The 15608-nt window shown below is 33.1% G+C and overlaps 11 non-coding genes across 11 annotated transcripts; all 11 read right to left on the reverse strand.

Moving 5' to 3' along the window:
- Nucleotides 1-290: 290 nt before the first annotated feature.
- On the reverse strand, nt 291-362 carry trnah-gug (transfer RNA histidin (anticodon GUG)). The gene has a single exon. It is a non-coding gene; the product is annotated as a tRNA-His (tRNA).
- An 832-nt stretch (nt 363-1194) lies between these two features.
- trnah-gug (transfer RNA histidin (anticodon GUG)) lies at nt 1195-1266 on the reverse strand. Its single transcript has one exon. It is a non-coding gene; the product is annotated as a tRNA-His (tRNA).
- Nucleotides 1267-3556: 2290 nt separating this feature from the next.
- trnah-gug (transfer RNA histidin (anticodon GUG)) lies at nt 3557-3628 on the reverse strand. The gene has a single exon. It is a non-coding gene; the product is annotated as a tRNA-His (tRNA).
- An 831-nt stretch (nt 3629-4459) lies between these two features.
- Nucleotides 4460-4531, reverse strand: trnah-gug (transfer RNA histidin (anticodon GUG)). Its single transcript has one exon. It is a non-coding gene; the product is annotated as a tRNA-His (tRNA).
- A 1561-nt stretch (nt 4532-6092) lies between these two features.
- trnah-gug (transfer RNA histidin (anticodon GUG)) lies at nt 6093-6164 on the reverse strand. The gene has a single exon. It is a non-coding gene; the product is annotated as a tRNA-His (tRNA).
- Nucleotides 6165-8547: 2383 nt separating this feature from the next.
- On the reverse strand, nt 8548-8619 carry trnah-gug (transfer RNA histidin (anticodon GUG)). The gene has a single exon. It is a non-coding gene; the product is annotated as a tRNA-His (tRNA).
- A 1033-nt stretch (nt 8620-9652) lies between these two features.
- On the reverse strand, nt 9653-9724 carry trnah-gug (transfer RNA histidin (anticodon GUG)). Its single transcript has one exon. It is a non-coding gene; the product is annotated as a tRNA-His (tRNA).
- A 784-nt stretch (nt 9725-10508) lies between these two features.
- Nucleotides 10509-10580, reverse strand: trnah-gug (transfer RNA histidin (anticodon GUG)). Its single transcript has one exon. It is a non-coding gene; the product is annotated as a tRNA-His (tRNA).
- An 832-nt stretch (nt 10581-11412) lies between these two features.
- trnah-gug (transfer RNA histidin (anticodon GUG)) lies at nt 11413-11484 on the reverse strand. The gene has a single exon. It is a non-coding gene; the product is annotated as a tRNA-His (tRNA).
- A 2310-nt stretch (nt 11485-13794) lies between these two features.
- trnah-gug (transfer RNA histidin (anticodon GUG)) lies at nt 13795-13866 on the reverse strand. The gene has a single exon. It is a non-coding gene; the product is annotated as a tRNA-His (tRNA).
- Nucleotides 13867-15469: 1603 nt separating this feature from the next.
- trnah-gug (transfer RNA histidin (anticodon GUG)) lies at nt 15470-15541 on the reverse strand. The gene has a single exon. It is a non-coding gene; the product is annotated as a tRNA-His (tRNA).
- Between the last annotated feature and the right edge of the window lie 67 nt (nt 15542-15608).

Raw genomic sequence — 15608 nt, forward strand, 5'->3', positions numbered from 1 at the left:
ACAACAGAATTTGAATGAAGACAATGGAATTTGAATGAAAACAACGGAATTAGAATGAACAAAACAGAATTTGAATGAACAAAACAGAATTTGAATGAAAACAATGGAAGTTTAAACTCTGTTGTAAAAATGAAAAAGAAAACTGGTTGATGAGCGAACAGGTAAGGTAAGGAAAAGCTGGTTATGTTAAGAAATTTGATTGGGCAATCCAGTACCAACAATGAAAAAACATGCCTGTAATCATTCACGCTGACCTGCTACAATTACTTGCTCTGCAATCACAACCACACTGCCGTGACCCGGATTCAAACCGGGGTTGCTGCGGCCACAACGCAGAGTACTAACCACTATACGATCACGGCTGGCACGCTAGGTCATGCTGTCAGTTGCAGTCTGTATCTTGCAGTTGTCTCACTCCACTATATATACTTGAACAGTAACCTGTACGATGCGAACAGCAGATATTATTTACCGTCAGAACACCAGATGTCTCTGTGTAATTGCAGATGCTTTTACTGTGCCACGTGCATAAATGTGCGCATCGTTCACACATCAGATTCATATGAAGAACAAACGCATAATACAGACTGTAACTGCAGCCGCGTGTCGCTTCTGTTTGAACATCTGTCCCAACCACTTTTTCCACATTAAAACAAACAACAGAATTTGAATCAAAACAATGGAAATTGAATGAAAACAATGGAATTTGAATGAAAACAACGGAATTTGAATGTACAGAACAGAGTTTGAATCAAAACAACGGAAAACAACGGAATTAGAATAACAGAACAGAATTTGAATGAAAACAATGGAATTTGAATGAAAACAATGGAAATAGAATGAAAAGAACAGAATTTGAATGAAAACGGAATTTAAATGAAAACAACAGAATTTGAATGAAAACAATGGAATTTGAATGAAAACAACAGAATTTAAATGAAAACAATGGAATTTGAATGAAAACAACGGAATTAGAATGAACAAAACAGAATTTGAATGAAAACAACGGAAGTTTAAACTCTGTTGTAAAAATGAAAAAAAAAACTGGTTGATGAGTTCACAGGTAAGGTAAGGAAAAGCTGGTTATGTTAAGAAATTTGATTGGGCAATCCAGTACCAACAATGAAAAAAATCATGCCTGTAATCATTCACGCTGACCTGCTACAATTACTTGCTCTGCAATCACAACCACACTGCCGTGACCCGGATTCGAACCGGGGTTGCTGCGGCCACAACGCAGAGTACTAACCACTATACGATCACGGCTGGAGCGCTGGATTATGCTGTCAGTTGCAGTCTGTATCTTGCAGTGGTCTCACTCCACTATATATACTTGAACAGTGACCTGTACGATGCGCAAAAGAACAGCAGACATTATTTACCGTCAGAACGCCAGATGTCTCTGTGTTAATGCAGATGCTTTTACTGTGCCACGCGCATAAACGTGTGCATCGTTCACACATCAGATTCATATGAAGAACAAACGCATAATACAGACTGTAACTGCAGCCGCGTGTCACTTCTGTTTGAACATCTGTCCCAACCACTTTTTCCACATTAAAACAAACAACAGAATTTGAATCAAAACAATGGAATTTGAATGAAAACAATGGAATTTGAATGAAAAGAACAGAATTTGAATGAAAACAACGGAATTTGAATGAAAAGAACAGAATTTGAATGAAAACAATGGAATTTGAATGAAAACAACAGAATTTGAATGAAAACAACGGAATTTGAATGAAAACAACAGAATTTGAATGAAAACAATGGAATTTGAATGAAAACAACAGAATTTGAATGAACAAAACAGAATTTGAATGAAAACAATGGAAATTGAATGAAAACAACGGAATTTGAATGAAAACAACGGAATTTGAATGAAAACAACAGAATTTGAATGAAAACAATGGAATTTGAATGAAAACAACAGAATTTGAATGAAACAGAACAGAATTTGAATCAAAACAATGGAAATTGAATGAAAACAACGGAATTTGAATGAAAACAACGGAATTTGAATGAAAACAACAGAATTTGAATGAAAACAATGGAATTTGAATGAAAACAATGGAATTTGAATGAAAACAACAGAATTTGAATGAAAACAACAGAATTTGAATGAAAACAATGGAAATTGAATGAAAACAACGGAATTTGAATGAAAACAACGGAATTTGAATGTACAGAACAGAGTTTGAATCAAAACAACGGAAAACAACGGAATTAGAATAATAGAACAGAATTTGAATGAAAACAATTGAATTTGAATGAAAACAATGGAAATAGAATGAAAAGAACAGAATTTGAATGAAAACAACAGAATTTGAATGAACAAAACAGAATTTGAATGAAAACAATGGAAATTGAATGAAAACAACGGAATTTGAATGAAAACAACGGAATTTGAATGAAAACAACAGAATTTGAATGAAAACAATGGAATTTGAATGAAACAGAACAGAATTTGAATCAAAACAATGGAAATTGAATGAAAACAACGGAATTTGAATGAAAACAACAGAATTTGAATGAAAACAATGGAAATTGAATGAAAACAACGGAATTTGAATGAAAACAACGGAATTTGAATGTACAGAACAGAGTTTGAATCAAAACAACGGAAAACAACGGAATTAGAATAATAGAACAGAATTTGAATGAAAACAATGGAATTTGAATGAAAACAACAGAATTTGAATGAACAAAACAGAATTTGAATGAAAACAATGGAAATTGAATGAAAACAACGGAATTTGAATGAAAACAACGGAATTTGAATGAAAACAACAGAATTTGAATGAAAACAATGGAATTTGAATGAAAACAACAGAATTTGAATGAAAACAACAGAATTTGAATCAAAACAATGGAAATTGAATGAAAACAACGGAATTTGAATGAAAACAACGGAATTTGAATGTACAGAACAGAGTTTGAATCAAAACAACGGAAAACAACGGAATTAGAATAATAGAACAGAATTTGAATGAAAACAATGGAATTTGAATGAAAACAATGGAAATAGAATGAAAAGAACAGAATTTGAATGAAAACAATGGAAATTGAATGAAAACAACGGAATTTGAATGAAAACAACAGAATTTGAATGAAAACAATGGAATTTGAATGAAAAGAACAGAATTTGAATGAAAACAACGGAATTTGAATGAAAACAACAGAATTTGAATGAAAACAATGGAATTTGAATGAAAACAACAGAATTTGAATGAAAACAACGGAATTTGAATGAAAACAACAGAATTTGAATGAAAACAATGGAATTTGAATGAAAACAACGGAATTAGAATGAACAAAACAGAATTTGAATGAACAAAACAGAATTTGAACGAAAACAATGGAAGTTTAAACTCTGTTGTAAAAATGAAAAAAAAACTAGTTGATGAGCGAACAGGTAAGGTAAGGAAAAGCCGGTTACGTTCAGAAACTTGATTGGACAATCCAGTGCCAATAATGAAATAACATGACTGTAACCATTCAAGCTGCCGTGCAGCCTTTGAGTCTCCAATTACTTGCTCTGCAATCACAAACACACTGCCGTGACCCGGATTCGAACCGGGGTTGCTGCGGCCACAACGCAGAGTACTAACCACTATACGATCACGGCTGGCACGCTAGGTCATGCTGTCAGTTGCAGTCTGTATCTTGCAGTTGTCTCACTCCACTATATATACTTGAACAGTAACCTGTACGATGCGAACAGCAGATATTATTTACCGTCAGAACACCAGATGTCTCTGTTTAATTGCAGATGCTTTTACTGTGCCACGTGCATAAATGTGCGCATCGTTCACACATCAGATTCATATGAAGAACAAACGCATAATACAGACTGTAACTGCAGCCGCGTGTCGCTTCTGTTTGAACATCTGTCCCAACCACTTTTTCCACATTAAAACAAACAACAGAATTTGAATCAAAACAATGGAAATTGAATGAAAACAATGGAATTTGAATGAAAACAACGGAATTTGAATGTACAGAACAGAGTTTGAATCAAAACAACGGAAAACAACGGAATTAGAATAACAGAACAGAATTTGAATGAAAACAATGGAATTTGAATGAAAACAATGGAAATAGAATGAAAAGAACAGAATTTGAATGAAAACGGAATTTAAATGAAAACAACAGAATTTGAATGAAAACAATGGAATTTGAATGAAAACAACAGAATTTAAATGAAAACAATGGAATTTGAATGAAAACAACGGAATTAGAATGAACAAAACAGAATTTGAATGAAAACAACGGAAGTTTAAACTCTGTTGTAAAAATGAAAAAAAAACTGGTTGATGAGTTCACAGGTAAGGTAAGGAAAAGCTGGTTATGTTAAGAAATTTGATTGGGCAATCCAGTACCAACAATGAAAAAAATCATGCCTGTAATCATTCACGCTGACCTGCTACAATTACTTGCTCTGCAATCACAACCACACTGCCGTGACCCGGATTCGAACCGGGGTTGCTGCGGCCACAACGCAGAGTACTAACCACTATACGATCACGGCTGGAGCGCTGGATTATGCTGTCAGTTGCAGTCTGTATCTTGCAGTGGTCTCACTCCACTATATATACTTGAACAGTGACCTGTACGATGCGCAAAAGAACAGCAGACATTATTTACCGTCAGAACGCCAGATGTCTCTGTGTTAATGCAGATGCTTTTACTGTGCCACGCGCATAAACGTGCGCATCGTTCACACATCAGATTCATATGAAGAACAAACGCATAATACAAACTGTAACTGCAGCCGCGTGTCACTTCTGTTTGAACATCTGTCCCAACCACTTTTTCCACATTAAAACAAACAACAGAATTTGAATGAAAACAATGGAATTTGAATGAAAAGAACAGAATTTGAATGAAAACAACGGAATTTGAATGAAAACAACAGAATTTGAATGAAAACAATGGAATTTGAATGAAAACAACAGAATTTGAATGAAAACAACGGAATTTGAATGAAAACAACAGAATTTGAATGAAAACAATGGAATTTGAATGAAAACAACAGAATTTGAATGAACAAAACAGAATTTGAATGAAAACAATGGAAATTGAATGAAAACAACGGAATTTGAATGAAAACAACGGAATTTGAATGAAAACAACAGAATTTGAATGAAAACAATGGAATTTGAATGAAAACAACAGAATTTGAATGAAACAGAACAGAATTTGAATCAAAACAATGGAAATTGAATGAAAACAACAGAATTTGAATGAAAACAACGGAATTTGAATGAAAACAACAGAATTTGAATGAAAACAATGGAATTTGAATGAAAACAACAGAATTTGAATGAACAAAACAGAATTTGAATGAAAACAATGGAAATTGAATGAAAACAACGGAATTTGAATGAAAACAACGGAATTTGAATGAAAACAACAGAATTTGAATGAAAACAATGGAATTTGAATGAAAACAACAGAATTTGAATGAAACAGAACAGAATTTGAATCAAAACAATGGAAATTGAATGAAAACAACGGAATTTGAATGAAAACAACGGAATTTGAATGTACAGAACAGAGTTTGAATCAAAACAATGGAAAACAACGGAATTAGAATAATAGAACAGAATTTGAATGAAAACAATGGAATTTGAATGAAAACAATGGAAATAGAATGAAAAGAACAGAATTTGAATGAAAACAATGGAAATTGAATGAAAACAACGGAATTTGAATGAAAACAACAGAATTTGAATGAAAACAATGGAATTTGAATGAAAAGAACAGAATTTGAATGAAAACAACGGAATTTGAATGAAAACAACAGAATTTGAATGAAGACAATGGAATTTGAATGAAAACAACGGAATTAGAATGAACAAAACAGAATTTGAATGAACAAAACAGAATTTGAATGAAAACAATGGAAGTTTAAACTCTGTTGTAAAAATGAAAAAGAAAACTGGTTGATGAGCGAACAGGTAAGGTAAGGAAAAGCTGGTTATGTTAAGAAATTTGATTGGGCAATCCAGTACCAACAATGAAAAAACATGCCTGTAATCATTCACGCTGACCTGCTACAATTACTTGCTCTGCAATCACAACCACACTGCCGTGACCCGGATTCGAACCGGGGTTGCTGCGGCCACAACGCAGAGTACTAACCACTATACGATCACGGCTGGCACGCTAGGTCATGCTGTCAGTTGCAGTCTGTATCTTGCAGTTGTCTCACTCCACTATATATACTTGAACAGTAACCTGTACGATGCGAACAGCAGATATTATTTACCGTCAGAACACCAGATGTCTCTGTTTAATTGCAGATGCTTTTACTGTGCCACGTGCATAAATGTGCGCATCGTTCACACATCAGATTCATATGAAGAACAAACGCATAATACAGACTGTAACTGCAGCCGCGTGTCGCTTCTGTTTGAACATCTGTCCCAACCACTTTTTCCACATTAAAACAAACAACAGAATTTGAATCAAAACAATGGAATTTGAATGAAAACAATGGAATTTGAATGAAAAGAACAGAATTTGAATGAAAACAACGGAATTTGAATGAAAACAACAGAATTTGAATGAAAACAACAGAATTTGAATGAAAACAATGGAAATTGAATGAAAACAACGGAATTTGAATGAAAACAACGGAATTTGAATGTACAGAACAGAGTTTGAATCAAAACAACGGAAAACAACGGAATTAGAATAACAGAACAGAATTTGAATGAAAACAATGGAATTTGAATGAAAACAATGGAAATAGAATGAAAAGAACAGAATTTGAATGAAAACAACAGAATTTGAATGAAAACAACGGAATTTGAATGAAAACAACAGAATTTGAATGAAAACAATGGAATTTGAATGAAAAGAACAGAATTCGAATGAAAACAATGGAATTTGAATGAAAACAACAGAATTTGAATGAAGACAATGGAATTTGAATGAAAACAACGGAATTAGAATGAACAAAACAGAATTTGAATGAACAAAACAGAATTTGAATGAAAACAATGGAAATTGAATGAAAACAACGGAATTTGAATGAAAACAACGGAATTTGAATGTACAGAACAGAGTTTGAATCAAAACAACGGAAAACAACGGAATTAGAATAACAGAACAGAATTTGAATCAAAACAATGGAATTTGAATGAAAACAATGGAAATAGAATGAAAAGAACAGAATTTGAATGAAAACAACAGAATTTGAATGAAAACAACGGAATTTGAATGAAAACAACAGAATTTGAATGAAAACAATGGAATTTGAATGAAAACAACAGAATTTGAATGAACAAAACAGAATTTGAATGAAAACAATGGAAATTGAATGAAAACAACGGAATTTGAATGAAAACAACGGAATTTGAATGAAAACAACAGAATTTGAATGAAAACAATGGAATTTGAATGAAAACAACAGAATTTGAATGAAAACAACAGAATTTGAATGAAAACAATGGAAATTGAATGAAAACAACGGAATTTGAATGAAAACAACGGAATTTGAATGAAAACAACAGAATTTGAATGAAAACAATGGAATTTGAATGAAAACAACAGAATTTGAATGAAAACAATGGAATTTGAATGAAAAAAACAGAATTTGAATGAAAACAACGGAATTTGAATGAAAACAACAGAATTTGAATGAAAACAATGGAATTTGAATGAAAACAACAGAATTTGAATGAACAAAACAGAATTTGAATGAAAACAATGGAAATTGAATGAAAACAACGGAATTTGAATGAAAACAACGGAATTTGAATGAAAACAACAGAATTTGAATGAAAACAATGGAATTTGAATGAAAACAACAGAATTTGAATGAAAACAACAGAATTTGAATCAAAACAATGGAAATTGAATGAAAACAACGGAATTTGAATGAAAACAACGGAATTTGAATGTACAGAACAGAGTTTGAATCAAAACAACGGAAAACAACGGAATTAGAATAATAGAACAGAATTTGAATGAAAACAATTGAATTTGAATGAAAACAATGGAAATAGAATGAAAAGAACAGAATTTGAATGAAAACAACAGAATTTGAATGAACAAAACAGAATTTGAATGAAAACAACAGAATTTGAATGAAAACAATGGAATTTGAATGAAAAGAACAGAATTTGAATGAAAACAACGGAATTTGAATGAAAACAACAGAATTTGAATGAAAACAATGGAATTTGAATGAAAACAACAGAATTTGAATGAAAACAACGGAATTTGAATGAAAACAACAGAATTTGAATGAAAACAATGGAATTTGAATGAAAACAACGGAATTAAAATGAACAAAACAGAATTTGAATGAACAAAACAGAATTTGAACGAAAACAATGGAAGTTTAAACTCTGTTGTAAAAATGAAAAAAAAAACTGGTTGATGAGCGAACAGGTAAGGTAAGGAAAAGCCGGTTACGTTCAGAAACTTGATTGGACAATCCAGTGCCAATAATGAAATAACATGACTGTAACCATTCAAGCTGCCGTGCAGCCTTTGAGTCTCCAATTACTTGCTCTGCAATCACAAACACACTGCCGTGACCCGGATTCGAACCGGGGTTGCTGCGGCCACAACGCAGAGTACTAACCACTATACGATCACGGCTGGCACGCTAGGTCATGCTGTCAGTTGCAGTCTGTATCTTGCAGTTGTCTCACTCCACTATATATACTTGAACAGTAACCTGTACGATGCGAACAGCAGATATTATTTACCGTCAGAACACCAGATGTCTCTGTGTAATTGCAGATGCTTTTACTGTGCCACGTGCATAAATGTGCGCATCGTTCACACATCAGATTCATATGAAGAACAAACGCATAATACAGACTGTAACTGCAGCCGCGTGTCGCTTCTGTTTGAACATCTGTCCCAACCACTTTTTCCACATTAAAACAAACAACAGAATTTGAATCAAAACAATGGAATTTGAATGAAAACAATGGAATTTGAATGAAAAGAACAGAATTTGAATGAAAACAACGGAATTTGAATGAAAAGAACAGAATTTGAATGAAAACAACAGAATTTGAATGAAAACAATGGAAATTGAATGAAAACAACGGAATTTGAATGAAAACAACGGAATTTGAATGTACAGAACAGAGTTTGAATCAAAACAACGGAAAACAACGGAATTAGAATAACAGAACAGAATTTGAATCAAAACAATGGAATTTGAATGAAAACAATGGAAATAGAATGAAAAGAACAGAATTTGAATGAAAACAACAGAATTTGAATGAAAACAACGGAATTTGAATGAAAACAACAGAATTTGAATGAAAACAATGGAATTTGAATGAAAAGAACAGAATTTGAATGAAAACAACGGAATTTGAATGAAAACAACAGAATTTGAATGAAGACAATGGAATTTGAATGAAAACAACGGAATTAGAATGAACAAAACAGAATTTGAATGAACAAAACAGAATTTGAATGAAAACAATGGAAGTTTAAACTCTGTTGTAAAAATGAAAAAGAAAACTGGTTGATGAGCGAACAGGTAAGGTAAGGAAAAGCTGGTTATGTTAAGAAATTTGATTGGGCAATCCAGTACCAACAATGAAAAAACATGCCTGTAATCATTCACGCTGACCTGCTACAATTACTTGCTCTGCAATCACAACCACACTGCCGTGACCCGGATTCAAACCGGGGTTGCTGCGGCCACAACGCAGAGTACTAACCACTATACGATCACGGCTGGCACGCTAGGTCATTCTGTCAGTTGCAGTCTGTATCTTGCAGTTGTCTCACTCCACTATATATACTTGAACAGTAACCTGTACGATGCGAACAGCAGATATTATTTACCGTCAGAACACCAGATGTCTCTGTGTAATTGCAGATGCTTTTACTGTGCCACGTGCATAAATGTGCGCATCGTTCACACATCAGATTCATATGAAGAACAAACGCATAATACAGACTGTAACTGCAGCCGCGTGTCGCTTCTGTTTGAACATCTGTCCCAACCACTTTTTCCACATTAAAACAAACAACAGAATTTGAATCAAAACAATGGAATTTGAATGAAAACAATGGAAATAGAATGAAAAGAACAGAATTTGAATGAAAACAACAGAATTTGAATGAAAACAACGGAATTTGAATGAAAACAACAGAATTTGAATGAAAACAATGGAATTTGAATGAAAAGAACAGAATTTGAATGAAAACAACGGAATTTGAATGAAAACAACAGAATTTGAATGAAGACAATGGAATTTGAATGAAAACAACGGAATTAGAATGAACAAAACAGAATTTGAATGAACAAAACAGAATTTGAATGAAAACAATGGAAGTTTAAACTCTGTTGTAAAAATGAAAAAGAAAACTGGTTGATGAGCGAACAGGTAAGGTAAGGAAAAGCTGGTTATGTTAAGAAATTTGATTGGGCAATCCAGTACCAACAATGAAAAAACATGCCTGTAATCATTCACGCTGACCTGCTACAATTACTTGCTCTGCAATCACAACCACACTGCCGTGACCCGGATTCAAACCGGGGTTGCTGCGGCCACAACGCAGAGTACTAACCACTATACGATCACGGCTGGCACGCTAGGTCATGCTGTCAGTTGCAGTCTGTATCTTGCAGTTGTCTCACTCCACTATATATACTTGAACAGTAACCTGTACGATGCGAACAGCAGATATTATTTACCGTCAGAACACCAGATGTCTCTGTGTAATTGCAGATGCTTTTACTGTGCCACGTGCATAAATGTGCGCATCGTTCACACATCAGATTCATATGAAGAACAAACGCATAATACAGACTGTAACTGCAGCCGCGTGTCGCTTCTGTTTGAACATCTGTCCCAACCACTTTTTCCACATTAAAACAAACAACAGAATTTGAATCAAAACAATGGAAATTGAATGAAAACAATGGAATTTGAATGAAAACAACGGAATTTGAATGTACAGAACAGAGTTTGAATCAAAACAACGGAAAACAACGGAATTAGAATAACAGAACAGAATTTGAATGAAAACAATGGAATTTGAATGAAAACAATGGAAATAGAATGAAAAGAACAGAATTTGAATGAAAACGGAATTTAAATGAAAACAACAGAATTTGAATGAAAACAATGGAATTTGAATGAAAACAACAGAATTTAAATGAAAACAATGGAATTTGAATGAAAACAACGGAATTAGAATGAACAAAACAGAATTTGAATGAAAACAACGGAAGTTTAAACTCTGTTGTAAAAATGAAAAAAAAAACTGGTTGATGAGTTCACAGGTAAGGTAAGGAAAAGCTGGTTATGTTAAGAAATTTGATTGGGCAATCCAGTACCAACAATGAAAAAAATCATGCCTGTAATCATTCACGCTGACCTGCTACAATTACTTGCTCTGCAATCACAACCACACTGCCGTGACCCGGATTCGAACCGGGGTTGCTGCGGCCACAACGCAGAGTACTAACCACTATACGATCACGGCTGGAGCGCTGGATTATGCTGTCAGTTGCAGTCTGTATCTTGCAGTGGTCTCACTCCACTATATATACTTGAACAGTGACCTGTACGATGCGCAAAAGAACAGCAGACATTATTTACCGTCAGAACGCCAGATGTCTCTGTGTTAATGCAGATGCTTTTACTGTGCCACGCGCATAAACGTGTGCATCGTTCACACATCAGATTCATATGAAGAACAAACGCATAATACAGACTGTAACTGCAGCCGCGTGTCACTTCTGTTTGAACATCTGTCCCAACCACTTTTTCCACATTAAAACAAACAACAGAATTTGAATCAAAACAATGGAATTTGAATGAAAACAATGGAATTTGAATGAAAAGAACAGAATTTGAATGAAAACAACGGAATTTGAATGAAAAGAACAGAATTTGAATGAAAACAATGGAATTTGAATGAAAACAACAGAATTTGAATGAAAACAACGGAATTTGAATGAAAACAACAGAATTTGAATGAAAACAATGGAATTTGAATGAAAACAACAGAATTTGAATGAACAAAACAGAATTTGAATGAAAACAATGGAAATTGAATGAAAACAACGGAATTTGAATGAAAACAACGGAATTTGAATGAAAACAACAGAATTTGAATGAAAACAATGGAATTTGAATGAAAACAACAGAATTTGAATGAAACAGAACAGAATTTGAATCAAAACAATGGAAATTGAATGAAAACAACGGAATTTGAATGAAAACAACGGAATTTGAATGAAAACAACAGAATTTGAATGAAAACAATGGAATTTGAATGAAAACAATGGAATTTGAATGAAAACAACAGAATTTGAATGAAAACAACAGAATTTGAATGAAAACAATGGAAATTGAATGAAAACAACGGAATTTGAATGAAAACAACGGAATTTGAATGTACAGAACAGAGTTTGAATCAAAACAACGGAAAACAACGGAATTAGAATAATAGAACAGAATTTGAATGAAAACAATTGAATTTGAATGAAAACAATGGAAATAGAATGAAAAGAACAGAATTTGAATGAAAACAACAGAATTTGAATGAACAAAACAGAATTTGAATGAAAACAATGGAAATTGAATGAAAACAACGGAATTTGAATGAAAACAACGGAATTTGAATGAAAACAACAGAATTTGAATGAAAACAATGGAATTTGAATGAAAACAACAGAATTTGAATGAAACAGAACAGAATTTGAATCAAAACAATGGAAATTGAATGAAAACAACGGAATTTGAATGAAAACAACAGAATTTGAATGAAAACAATGGAAATTGAATGAAAACAACGGAATTTGAATGAAAACAACGGAATTTGAATGTACAGAACAGAGTTTGAATCAAAACAACGGAAAACAACGGAATTAGAATAATAGAACAGAATTTGAATGAAAACAATGGAATTTGAATGAAAACAACAGAATTTGAATGAACAAAACAGAATTTGAATGAAAACAATGGAAATTGAATGAAAACAACGGAATTTGAATGAAAACAACGGAATTTGAATGAAAACAACAGAATTTGAATGAAAACAATGGAATTTGAATGAAAACAACAGAATTTGAATGAAAACAACAGAATTTGAATCAAAACAATGGAAATTGAATGAAAACAACGGAATTTGAATGAAAACAACGGAATTTGAATGTACAGAACAGAGTTTGAATCAAAACAACGGAAAACAACGGAATTAGAATAATAGAACAGAATTTGAATGAAAACAATGGAATTTGAATGAAAACAATGGAAATAGAATGAAAAGAACAGAATTTGAATGAAAACAATGGAAATTGAATGAAAACAACGGAATTTGAATGAAAACAACAGAATTTGAATGAAAACAATGGAATTTGAATGAAAAGAACAGAATTTGAATGAAAACAACGGAATTTGAATGAAAACAACAGAATTTGAATGAAAACAATGGAATTTGAATGAAAACAACAGAATTTGAATGAAAACAACGGAATTTGAATGAAAACAACAGAATTTGAATGAAAACAATGGAATTTGAATGAAAACAACGGAATTAGAATGAACAAAACAGAATTTGAATGAACAAAACAGAATTTGAACGAAAACAATGGAAGTTTAAACTCTGTTGTAAAAATGAAAAAAAAACTGGTTGATGAGCGAACAGGTAAGGTAAGGAAAAGCCGGTTACGTTCAGAAACTTGATTGGACAATCCAGTGCCAATAATGAAATAACATGACTGTAACCATTCAAGCTGCCGTGCAGCCTTTGAGTCTCCAATTACTTGCTCTGCAATCACAAACACACTGCCGTGACCCGGATTCGAACCGGGGTTGCTGCGGCCACAACGCAGAGTACTAACCACTATACGATCACGGCTGGCACGCTAGGTCATGCTGTCAGTTGCAGTCTGTATCTTGCAGTTGTCTCACTCCACTATATATACTTGAACAGTAACCTGTACGATGCGAACAGCAGATATTATTTACCGTCAGAACACCAGATGTCTCTGTGTAATTGCAGATGCTTTTACTGTGCCACGTGCATAAATGTGCGCATCGTTCACACATCAGATTCATATGAAGAACAAACGCATAATACAGACTGTAACTGCAGCCGCGTGTCGCTTCTGTTTGAACATCTGTCCCAACCACTTTTTCCACATTAAAACAAACAACAGAATTTGAATGAAAACAATGGAATTTGAATGAAAACAATGGAATTTGAATGAAAAGAACAGAATTTGAATGAAAACAACGGAATTTGAATGAAAACAACGGAATTTGAATGAAAACAACAGAATTTGAATGAAAACAACAGAATTTGAATGAAAACAACAGAATTTGAATGAAAACAATGGAAATTGAATGAAAACAACGGAATTTGAATGAAAACAACGGAATTTGAATGTACAGAACAGAGTTTGAATCAAAACAACGGAAAACAACGGAATTAGAATAACAGAACAGAATTTGAATCAAAACAATGGAATTTGAATGAAAACAATGGAAATAGAATGAAAAGAACAGAATTTGAATGAAAACAACAGAATTTGAATGAAAACAACGGAATTTGAATGAAAACAACAGAATTTGAATGAAAACAATGGAATTTGAATGAAAAGAACAGAATTTGAATGAAAACAACGGAATTTGAATGAAAACAACAGAATTTGAATGAAGACAATGGAATTTGAATGAAAACAACAGAATTTGAATGAACAAAACAGAATTTGAATGAAAACAATGGAAATTGAATGAAAACAACGGAATTTGAATGAAAACAACGGAATTTGAATGAAAACAACAGAATTTGAATGAAAACAATGGAATTTGAATGAAAACAACAGAATTTGAATGAAACAGAACAGAATTTGAATCAAAACAATGGAAATTGAATGAAAACAACGGAATTTGAATGAAAACAACGGAATTTGAATGTACAGAACAGAGTTTGAATCAAAACAACGGAAAACAACGGAATTAGAATAATAGAACAGAATTTGAATGAAAACAATGGAATTTGAATGAAAACAATGGAAATAGAATGAAAAGAACAGAATTTGAATGAAAACAATGGAAATTGAATGAAAACAACGGAATTTGAATGAAAACAACAGAATTTGAATGAAAACAATGGAATTTGAATGAAAAGAACAGAATTTGAATGAAAACAACGGAATTTGAATGAAAACAACAGAATTTGAATGAAGACAATGGAATTTGAATGAAAACAACGGAATTAGAATGAACAAAACAGAATTTGAATGAACAAAACAGAATTTGAATGAAAACAATGGAAGTTTAAACTCTGTTGTAAAAATGAAAAAGAAAACTGGTTGATGAGCGAACAGGTAAGGTAAGGAAAAGCTGGTTATGTTAAGAAATTTGATTGGGCAATCCAGTACCAACAATGAAAAAACATGCCTGTAATCATTCACGCTGACCTGCTACAATTACTTGCTCTGCAATCACAACCACACTGCCGTGACCCGGATTCAAACCGGGGTTGCTGCGGCCACAACGCAGAGTACTAACCACTATACGATCACGGCTGGCACGCTAGGTCATGCTGTCAGTTGCAGTCTGTATCTTGCAGTTGTCTCACTCCACTATATATAC

Source organism: Maylandia zebra, linkage group LG22, assembly GCF_041146795.1.
Source record: "Maylandia zebra isolate NMK-2024a linkage group LG22, Mzebra_GT3a, whole genome shotgun sequence".
Taxonomy (NCBI): domain Eukaryota; kingdom Metazoa; phylum Chordata; class Actinopteri; order Cichliformes; family Cichlidae; genus Maylandia; species Maylandia zebra.